This window comes from Clupea harengus, chromosome 3 (genome assembly GCF_900700415.2).
Source record: "Clupea harengus chromosome 3, Ch_v2.0.2, whole genome shotgun sequence".
NCBI classification, from domain to species: Eukaryota; Metazoa; Chordata; class Actinopteri; order Clupeiformes; family Clupeidae; genus Clupea; species Clupea harengus.
In genome coordinates this window covers 26,661,265-26,672,706 of record NC_045154.1, presented here as the reverse complement: position 1 = coordinate 26,672,706, position 11,442 = coordinate 26,661,265, and the positions used below count along the sequence as shown (strand labels likewise).

Sequence of the window (11,442 nt, the reverse complement as noted above, 5' to 3'; positions counted from 1 at the left end):
AACAACCATGAGAAACTAAGCATTATGCATAAACAACCATAGCCAGATAGACCTAAGATAATCAAGTGATCAACTGAATATATACATGAATCGTAAAGAAAATGTATTCGCATCACAACATCTGTTGTTCTCTTTTTTTCTCACTTTAAAGTGTCCAGCAGCATACAGTAGTGTAGTTTAGATTGAAGAAGAAATGAATTTAGCAATGACGAGCTCAAGAAGCCTCCCAAAGGAAGTCTTTGGACACCACAGGTCAGGAGGGCACAACCTGATGCTAAAGTCTTAGCCTAACAGATTCATAAATATAATTTTGTGACATTTTGATTTTGGGATCATTTGTAGCTGCAACAGTGAATAAATGGTTTGACTGCTGCATGTATCTCTGTACACAGGGGAAATATAATCAGCTGATGAGTTGCTGTTTTAAGCCTTGTAGCCTTAACCTATTTTCAATGTGTTGGGAAGTCCTTTCACAGTTTATGTGCACTGTGAAGTAAATACATTTGTCATGAAAAGAGCCATGTATTTGTTATCTTCCTTATTTTCATCTCCTATCTAAGCTATATGTGCCCTTTGTATGATGTCAAGGTCCCTGGACAATAGGATAAGCACATTCAAGTAATTTCTGTAAAACCCTCATGTGTATTTCTAAATATAAAAAAATATTGAATTCATTCACAGATACTCATAGTTGTGAAATTTGATTTTATTCAAACTGGCATCAAACAGGCTTAAATACAAATCATGATGAATCCATGTCTTGTGTAAGGGTCTGACTGCTTTTAACTAAACTTAAATGGAAGAAGAAGAAAAAACAATAATGCATGATGCTTGATCCACACAGTCTTCCTTCACAGATGTGTCCGGGGAACACAGCAGCTGACAAAAGAAATATAATTTCATGCCACAAGTCACATGCACACAGTAAAAGGACCAAAGATGTCTATGGATGAATACCAGTCTATAGATTTATGCTTACCGTTTTCCACCACCACACCATCCCTCGCGGTAATAATGTTCATTACTTCGACATTTCGTGGCACATCTTGCGAGACATGCTCCGGGGTCTACAGCATTAGCATCTGGAACAGTTGCTATCCAACACAGCTCAGTGTCAGCTGACTAATTCATTTTACCTGAGAATCTCCCAGAAAAATAATATGTCAACAACAATTATATTATTATTCAGAGAATGAATGTTTGATTAGTTTTGAGAACTTATATCCACTCCATTTTTTGGAGTAACGTTGGTGGGGTTCAAAGAGGAATCAGTTTAACAAAGGCTGTCTTACAAATTATGCCTCAAAATCAATAGTGCTTACAATACCTAAAAGGAAGACCTGGCAATGAACCCTTGACAGAAATCTAGTTTGAAACCATGAGTGAAAGCCCCCTCATTCCCTCCTTCAAGATGCCACTGTACAGACATTCCAATACAAGACTGGGATTCAAGCATATGAGATATTGCCAACTATCATACTGGGGCAGGGCTTGAAGAGCAATTTCTGCAAAGTAAGTATCTTTAATGAAAAACTGAATTCAGCCTACATCACGAAATTTGCATTGTTTTGATTTTACCTTTCCTATGAGTGTGATAGGACAGACAGGGTTTTTGATGCTGGTTCTTGTTTCCTTTATTAAGTAATACATAATAATAATAATAATAATAATAATAATAATACACTTTATTTGTATAGCACCTTTCATACACAGAATGCAGCTCAAAGTGCTTTACATTTGGAGCATTTAAAACAAGAATAGATGAAAAATGATAACAGAAATAAATGCAAGAAACTGAAATAAATACAGATAAAAACAGAAACAAGAATAGATGAATTATGGTAACTGTCACAACCTCTGCTGCTCACTCCTCTGTTCCTGTTCCTGCTCTTGCTCCATATGCTACTCCAGCCCGTTCATCCTCTCCTGTGTTTTAGTATTTCCCTCACTTCTTAGTTTTCCCTCCATGTTTGGTTCTCACCTGTAGTGATGGGCAAATGAAGCTTTGGTGAAGCATTGAACCATTAGGCACATTGTTTCAAAAATCGGTTCATTACTTGAAGCTTCAGTAACAGTGACCTCTCCTGGTGATGTGCCAAGGCTGCAACTAAATTAGCCCAGCCAGACAGTGGCACGAATCTTTAAAACAATGACAATCTAGTGTGCACGCACCAAATCCCCCCCACGCACACACACACTCACACACACTCACACACACACACACACGTATACAAAGATTGTGATATAATTTTTTTTTTACAAATAAAGATTAATTCTTTTTTGTATATTGTGTTATTGAAGAGAGAGTGCTTGGGGAAAGGATGTGCTAGACAAATATGGCACAAGTTGGGTGTAACCACGTTGGATAGGGAACAGTCTAAGATTTTGATTTAAAACATTATTTGTTCTACACTTTTTGGACTGAGCCTGTTGATATAGTCTACTTTTCCTATAGCCTAAATATTTAACAGCCAGCGCACCTTATCATGAGCGATCAGAATAAAGTGTTCACACATGTCAGAACGACCTCTCTTCCTAGATGCTTTCATAATGATGATAAATCAATACGAACGTAATGACTGTCACAGAATGAGATAGGCTACTACGAACCAAACGCAATGAAGTTTTATGCTTTGAAGGCGCTACAATTCAGACTCAAAACGAGGCAACTGACTGTTTCGTGCGTGGCGCTGTGAACCACTCAGCTGGTTCAGAAGCAGTTGCTGTTTCGCACGTAATATGTCACGTGATTTTTCCGTACCAAAGCAACCTTCGAAGCAGTGGTTTTATGGTTGGTGTAGTTAAGGTATGAAGCACGTTCCGGCGCTTCAGTGTCAGGCTGCCATCACTACTCACCTGTAGTCAATGTGTTAATTGAATTTAGTTCTCACCTGTAGCCAATGTGATAATTAAGTTTAGTTCTCACCTGTAGCCAATGTATTCACTGAGCTCCTATGTAAGCCTTGGGCTTTTTCCTTTGTCTTTGTGTGTAATTGTTTGTGATCAACAAGAAGTGCTGTTCTCCAGTCCTGTGATCTCTGCCTTGTTTGCCCATCGTGGCACTTTGATTTATCTCAGTAAAACACGCCTTGAGCGTTTGCATCCTATTTCTTTGTTTCAAGTTTCCAGTTTGTGACAGTAACAGAAATAAGTGCCAGAAACAGAAATAAACATAGAAGAAACAAAACAAAAAATGAATACAAGCAGACCAAAAGGTAGAAGAATAACTGAGAAATGAGGGACACATTTGTACAAATTTGAAGTAGAACAAGACTGTAGGAATACATTCAGCAGCAACAGCAGAAAAGAAAGCATAACGTGCTTTACATTTCAAATAAAGAACCAGGACAACATAGACATTGTGAGAATAAATAGATGCAACAGCAGAGATTAATACTGTCATACTGACAGCTTTCACAGGCAGGTGAAGTGGGAGAGTGTTCTGGATGAGTTCCAGTTTCTTTATATACTTTTTCGGGAGACCAGTAAAAATGCATTGCAGTAGTTTAATCTACTAGTGATAAAGGCATGGATTAGTTTCTCAGCATCTTGTTGTGTTAAAAAATGCTGCACCTTGGCAATGTTTCGCAAGTGGAAGAAAGCCGTCTGGGTAACTTTACCAATATGGGGCTTGAAGTTAAACTCTGTATCTAAGATGACATCCAGGCTTGTTACTTTTGATTTGACCTGATGTGGTCTGTGTCAGATCAAAGGAATCCACACATCTGACATGGTGAAACTGCCCTCTGGCCCACAGTGAAGTTCTTGAGTAGCTTAAATCGATCCACTGAAAGTCCTTTCTGTTTACTGCTTACTATTGTAAAGTAAAACATGGAATGGGATGATAACAACGATAATAAGTATCAATCTGACCACAAAAAGCCAAGCGAAGTAGGCATAGTTGCAGTTACATGTCTAAATCGTTTTAAGTAAAATACATCAAGAGATTAATAACCAGGTTAGACAACAGCACTGAATATACAGAATCAGTAAGATTATTCTTGCTGCTCTCCCAACTTGACACCAAATGACCAAGGGGATGATAAAGGAATATCCAGAATTTCCGCTTTACTAACAATTCCCTGAACTCTATCTAAACTCTGTTTTGTTTATCATGAGTTGTGGAGATTACATCACTTTAAAGGTTATGCTTGAAAAGGGCCGTTACTTAGTACCCAATCTATTTAAGGATATTACAAAACAACTGACCAATCAGACAGTTATGTTTCAATACTGTCATGAGAAATTGGGGTGAAACACAACAGAATTTCACATAATTTATCGTTGGATGTGTTGAAAACAATAACAAAATGCTGCCAACGACAAAGTTAAAGTTGAGGTTAAGTTTAAAGTATTTGTCAAATCAAAAGTGACTTGCAGGACATTTGAAAATAAATTCTAAAAGATTTTTAACAACCATGAGAAACTAAGCATTATGCATAAACAACCAGCATAGCCAGATAGACCTAAGATAATCAAGTGATCAACTGAATATATACATGAATCGTAAAGAAAATGTATTCGCATCACAACATCTGTTGTTCTCTTTTTTTCTCACTTTAAAGTGTCCAGCAGCATACAGTAGTGTAGTTTAGATTGAAGAAGAAATTAATTTAGCAATGACGAGCTCAAGAAGCCTCCCAAAGGAAGTCTTTGGACACCACAGGTCAGGAGGGGACAACCTGATGCTAAAGTCTTAGCCTAACAGATTCATAAATATAATTTTGTGACATTTTCATTTTGGGATCATTTGTAGCTGCAACAGTGAATAAATGGTTTGACTGCTGCATGTATCTCTGTACACAGGGGAAATATAATCAGCTGATGAGTTGCTGTTTTAAGCCTTGTAGCCTTAACCTATTTTCAATGTGTTGGGAAGTCCTTTCACAGTTTATGTGCACTGTGAAGTAAATACATTTGTCATGAAAAGAGCCATGTATTTGTTATCTTCCTTATTTTCATCTCCTATCTAAGCTATATGTGCCCTTTGTATGATGTCAAGGTCCCTGGACAATAGGATAAGCACATTCAAGTAATTTCTGTAAAACCCTCATGTGTATTTCTAAATATAAAAAAATATTGAATTCATTCACAGATACTCATAGTTGTGAAATTTGATGTTATTCAAACTGGCATCAAACAGGCTTAAATACAAATCATGATGAATCCATGTCTTGTGTAAGGGTCTGACTGCTTTTAACTAAACTTAAATGGAAGAAGAAGAAAAAACAATAATGCATGATGCTTGATCCACACAGTCTTCCTTCACAGATGTGTCCAGGGAACACAGCAGCTGACAAAAGAAATATAATTTCATGCCACAAGTCACATGCACACAGTAAAAGGACCAAAGATGTCTATGGATGAATACCAGTCTATAGATTTATGCTTACCGTTTTTCCACCACCACACCATCCCTCGCGGTAATAATGTTCATTACTTCGACATTTCGTGGCACATCTTGCGAGACGTGCTCCGGGGTCTACAGCATTAGCATCTGGAACAGTTGCTATCCAACACAGCTCAGTGTCAGCTGACTAATTCATTTTACCTGAGAATCTCCCAGAAAAATAATATGTCAACAACAATTATATTATTATTCAGAGAATGAATGTTTGATTAGTTTTGAGAACTTATATCCACTCCATTTTTTGGAGTAACGTTGGTGGGGTTCAAAGAGGAATCAGTTTAACAAAGGCTGTCTTACAAATTATACCTCAAAATCAATAGTGCTTACAATACCTAAAAGGAAGACCTGGCAATGAACCCTTGACAGAAATCTAGTTTGAAACCATGAGTGAAAGCCCCCTCATTCCCTCCTTCAAGATGCCACTGTACAGACATTCCAATACAAGACTGTGATTCAAGCATATGAGATATTGCCAACTATCATACTGGGGCAGGGCTTGAAGAGCAATTTCTGCAAAGTAAGTATCTTTAACCCTCCTATTATGTTCAAATTTTACCCACATCTATTATGCTTGGGGTCAATTTGACCCCAGCAATTTAAACCTCCAAAAAATTATTATTATCATTTTTTTTTACCCAAGTTTATGTGTCAGGTACTTAAGGTTTGTTTGTTGACTACCTAAATAGCCCTTAAAATTAAAACAATATCCCCACCCACTCCCTTTATACATCCAGAATACATGTTACGCGACTATGGAGAAATATGCAGATCCCCATAAAATCTCACTGATTGACCTAAAATTGGAAAGAGATATCCTTCTGGTGTTTTTATGGATTCATATTATTTCTAAGTACATATTGTTGTTATCTATAACATTTGGAATAAAAAACTATTTCTTTTATCAAGAAAAGTAACAATGTGATGAAAAAAGTTGATATTTCTTATATATTTTATACAATTAAAACAGCCTGGGGTCAAATTGACCCCAAACAACACCTATGCGTAAAGTATGTGTACAGAACATTGAAAACATATCATCATGTTGATTTTGTGTTTACCCAGTTGTCCCCATTAAATTAGGAAAAGTCATTAAATATGAAGCAAAACAAATTATGTCAAACATTTATTTAGAGACGTTAAACATTGAATGGGGTCAAATTGACCCCAAACATAATAGGAGGGTTAATGAAAAACTGAATTCAGCCTACATCACGAAATTTGCATTGTTTTGATTTGACCTTTCCTATGAGTGTGATAGGACAGACAGGGTTTTTGATGCTGGTTCTTGTTTCCTTTATTAAGTAATACATAATAATAATAATAATAATACACTTTATTTGTATAGCACCTTTCATACACAGAATGCAGCTCAAAGTGCTTTACATTTGGAGCATTTAAAACAAGAATAGATGAAAAATGATAACAGAAATAAATGCAAGAAACTGAAATAAATACAGATAAAACAGAAACAAGAATAGATGAATTATGGTAACTGTCACAACCTCTGCTGCTCACTCCTCTGTTCCTGTTCCTGCTCTTGCTCCATATGCTACTCCAGCCCGTTCATCCTCTCCTGTGTTTTAGTATTTCCCTCACTTCTTAGTTTTCCCTCCATGTTTGGTTCTCACCTGTAGTCAATGTGTTAATTGAATTTAGTTCTCACCTGTAGCCAATGTGATAATTAGGTTTAGTTCTCACCTGTAGCCAATGTATTCACTGAGCTCCTATGTAAGCCTTGGGCTTTTTCCTTTGTCTTTGTGTGTAATTGTTTGTGATCAGCAAGAAGTGCTGTTCTCCAGTCCTGTGATCTCTGCCTTGTTTGCCCATCGTGGCACTTTGATTTATCTCAGTAAAACACACCTTGAGCGTTTGCATCCTATTTCTTTGTTTCAAGTTTCCAGTTTGTGACAGAAATAAGTGCCAGAAACAGAAATAAACATAGAAGAAACAAAACAAAAAATGAATACAAGCAGACCAAAAGGTAGAAGAATAACTGAGAAATGAGGGACACATTTGTACAAATTTGAAGTAGAACAAGACTGTAGGAATACATTCAGCAGCAACAGCAGAAAAGAAAGCATAACGTGAGCCCAATTAAGGTAGAGCGCCATCTAGTGTCCCAAACAAGATTAAAACATGAACCCCAATGGCTCCTACAGCTACCATTCTGGTGGCAGCCATTACCCACTCTCTTGCCATATTTGATCATAATTTAGCCTTGTATTAATAAATACTGTTATTTTTCTACTGAAATACCTCGTCTCTGTCTTTACTTGAGCGTACCTGTGTGAGAGCCCTCTTGTCTCTGTCAAAAGGTACAATTACACATAACAATATATCTTGGTGTGAAAGGCACCAGGTGGCGTAGTCGCATTCCAGAGCCAAGACCCAACTACCATTAGGTTACACATAGTTGGCAGTTACATGTCTAAATTGTTTTAAGTAAAATACATCAAGTGTTTAATAACAGAGTTAGACAACAGCACTGAATATATAGAAATCAGTAGTGATGGCAGCCTGACACTGAAGCGCCGGAACGTGCTTCAAACCATAAACTACACCAACCATAAAACCACTGCTTCGAAGGTTGCTTTGGTACGGAAAAATCACGTGACATATTACGCGCGAAACAGCAAACTGCTTCTTTCTCCGAATGAACCAGCTGAGTGGTTCACAGCGCCACACACGAACAAGTCAGTTGCCTCGTTTCAACTCTGAATTGTAGCGCCTTCAAAGCATAAAAACTTCAGCGCACAACATTGCGTTTGGTTCGTAGTAGCCTCTCATACTGTGACAGTCATTACGTTCGTATTGATTTATCATAATTATAGAAGCATCTAGGAAGAGAGGTCGCTCTGACATGTGGGAACACTTTATTCTGATCGCTCATGATAAGGTGCGCTGGCTGTTAAATATTTAGGCTGTAATATGACTGTATCAACAGGCTCAGTCCAAAAAGTGTAGAAAAAATAATGTTTTCAAAATCTTTGACTGTTCCCTATCCAACATAACTGGTTACACAAGCACACCCAACTTGTGCCATATTTTTTCAGCACATCCTTTCCCCAAGCACTCTCTCCCCAATAACACAATATACAAAAAATAATTAATCTTTATTTGTAAAAAAAAAAATATACATATATCACAATCTTTTGTATACGGGTTTATGTGTGTGGTGTGGGTGGGTGTGTGAGTGTGCGTGTGTGTGTGTGTGTGGGGGGGGGGGTTTGGTGCGTGCACACTAGATTGTCATTGTTTTAAAGCCTTGTGCCACTGTCTAGCTGGGCTAATTAAGTTGCAGCCTTGGCACATCACCAGGAGAGGTCACTGTTACTGAAGCTTCGAGTAATGAACCGATTTTTGAAACAATGTGCCTAATGGTTCAATGCTTCACCAAAGCTTCATTTGCCCATCACTAGAAATCAGTAAGATTGTTCTTGCTGCTCTCCCAACTTGACACCAAATGACCAAGTGAATGATACATGAATATCCAGAATTTAAGCTTTACTAACAATTGCCTGAACTCTATCTAAACTCTGTTTTGTTCATCATGAGGAGATTACATCACTATAAAGGTTATGCTTGAAAAAGGCCATTACTTACTTAGTACCCAATCTAAGGATATTACAAAACAACTGACCAATCAGACAGTTATGTTTCAATACTGTCATGAGAAATTGTGGTGAAACAGAAAATAATTTCACATAATCTATCGTTGGATGTGTTGAAAACAATAACAAAATGTTGCCAACGACAAAGTTAAAGTTGAGGTTCAGTTAAAAGTATTTGTCAAATCCAAAGTGACTTGCAGGACATTTGAAAATAAATTATAATTTTTTTTTAACAACCATGAGAAACTAAGCATTATGCATAAACAACCAGCTTAGCCAGATAGACCTAACATAATCAAGTGATCAACTGTATATATACATGAATCGTAAAGAAAATGAATTGGCATCACAACATCTGTCGTCCTCTTATTTCTCACATTAAAGTGTCCAGCAGCATACAGTAGTGTAGTTTAGATTGAAGAAGAAATTAATTTAGCACTGATGAGCTCAAGAAGCCTTCCAAATTAAGTGTTAGGACACCACAGGTCAGGAGGGGACAACCTGATGCTAAAGTCTTAGGGCACCACAGGTCAGAAGGGGACAAACTCCACTGTAGCCTAACAGATTCATAAATATCATTTTGTGACATTTTACTTTTGGGATCATTTGTAGCTGCAACAGTGAATAAATGGTTTGACTGCTGGATGTATCTCTGTACACAGGGAAAATATAATCAGCTGATGAGTTGCTGTTTTAAACCTTGTAGCCTTAACCTATTTTCAATGTGTTGGGAAGTCCTACAGTGCCCTCCACAATTATTGGCACCCCTAGTGAATATGAGCAAAACAGGCTATAAAAAAATATGTCTTTGCTGTTTATCCTCTTGGTCTTTCACTCAAAATATCAAAAAAGTCTTACCTTTTCATTGAAGTAAAATTATTGAAAGAATTATTGAAAAAAACTGTTGAGATTAAATAAAAAAAATTCCGCAAAACATGTGTGCCACAATTATTGGCACCCCTAGAAAAATCTTATAATTAAAATCTAACTGAAGTATATTTCCAGTCATGTTTTACATTTTTAAGTTCACCTATTTGATAAGGAACTCTTAAGAGGTCAACCAGGACTTCCTGTTCCACTGGCGTACAAATATGAGGTGATACAGGCCAAATTCCATTAGTCATTCATCACTATGGAAAAGACCCAAGAACACAGTGACAATGTGCGAAGAAAAGTTGTTGAGCTGCACAAATCAAGAAATGGACACAAGAAAATCTCTTAACAGTTGAAAGTACCCATTTCTACTATCATGGAAATAATTTAGAAGTTTAAGCAACAGGAGATGTTAAGAATCAGCCTGGAAGAGGACGTGTCTGTTCATTGACGCCACGCACCGTGAGGAGGATGGTTCGACTGGCAAAAGAATCTCCAAGGATCACAGCTGGAGAATTGTAGAGGTTAGTTGAGTCTTGGGGTCAGAAAGTCTCCAAAACTACCATAAGACACCCCCTACATCACCACAAGTTGTTTTGGAGGGTTGCCAGAAAAAAGCCTCTACTGTCAATCAACAACAAACTAAAGCGCCTACAGTTTTCCAAATGTAAGTCCGACTTTCAATGGGACCGAGTTATATGGTCAGATGTGACCAAAATGAAGCTTTTTGGCAACAAACATCAAAGGTGGGTCTGGCGTAGACAGAAAGATAGCCATACAGAAAAGCACCTCATACCCAATGTGAAGTATGGTGGCGGATCTTTGATGTTGTGGGGCTGTTTTTCTTCCAAAGGCCCTGGACATATTGTTAAGATATAGACAGAAAGATAGCCATACAGAAAAGCACCTCATACCCAATGTGAAGTATGGTGGCGGATCTTTGATGTTGTGGGGCTGTTTTTCTTCCAAAGGCCCTGGACATATTGTTAAGATACATGGTATCAGGGGCGGTTTTTCCTACAGGCGGTATAGGCGGTCGCCTAGGGCGCCACTCAGAGGGGGGCGCAAAAAACTGCGCCCCCTTTTATATCTCCAACCAATATTTTGACTTAAAAAAAAAAATCTAACATTAGGGTAAAATGAGCCAAAAATCGAAAACGGAAGGGGTACGTACGTCCTTGGTGTTGTCAGAACATGCTAGCACAGTGAGGCGTTTGGTTAGAGTCAAAAGCCATCCGGGGCGCAATTTAAGAAGAAAAGAAAGGAAGAAGAAGAGAAACGTGCCAAGGAGAAAGGTACATCCTTAAATCCTGTTCTAGCCTAGAACGAATTCCAGATAAGAAAACGTTCACAATGCGTGAATTGCCCCTGGCACTTTAATGGAGTTAAGAAGAAAAGATGTACCTTATCATTGAAAGTTTTCCTACTCCCTGTCACATAGTTCTTTAAGGATTTTACAGAGGCGGGTATATAAAAAATGATATGTCCATTTATTCTACATTATACAAAAAAAGACTAAAATAGGGGCGCACATATAAAGCCAATAGC

General features: G+C 37.7%; 1 long non-coding RNA gene across 1 annotated transcript; it reads right to left on the bottom strand.

Annotated features, from left to right (window-relative positions):
* Positions 1 to 691: 691 nt before the first annotated feature.
* Positions 692 to 1,101, bottom strand: LOC116219607. The gene is made up of 2 exons (XR_004163248.2): positions 980 to 1,101; positions 692 to 879 (listed from the first exon to the last, which is right to left on the bottom strand). It is a non-coding gene; the product is annotated as an uncharacterized LOC116219607 (long non-coding RNA).
* Positions 1,102 to 11,442: the final 10,341 nt, after the last annotated feature.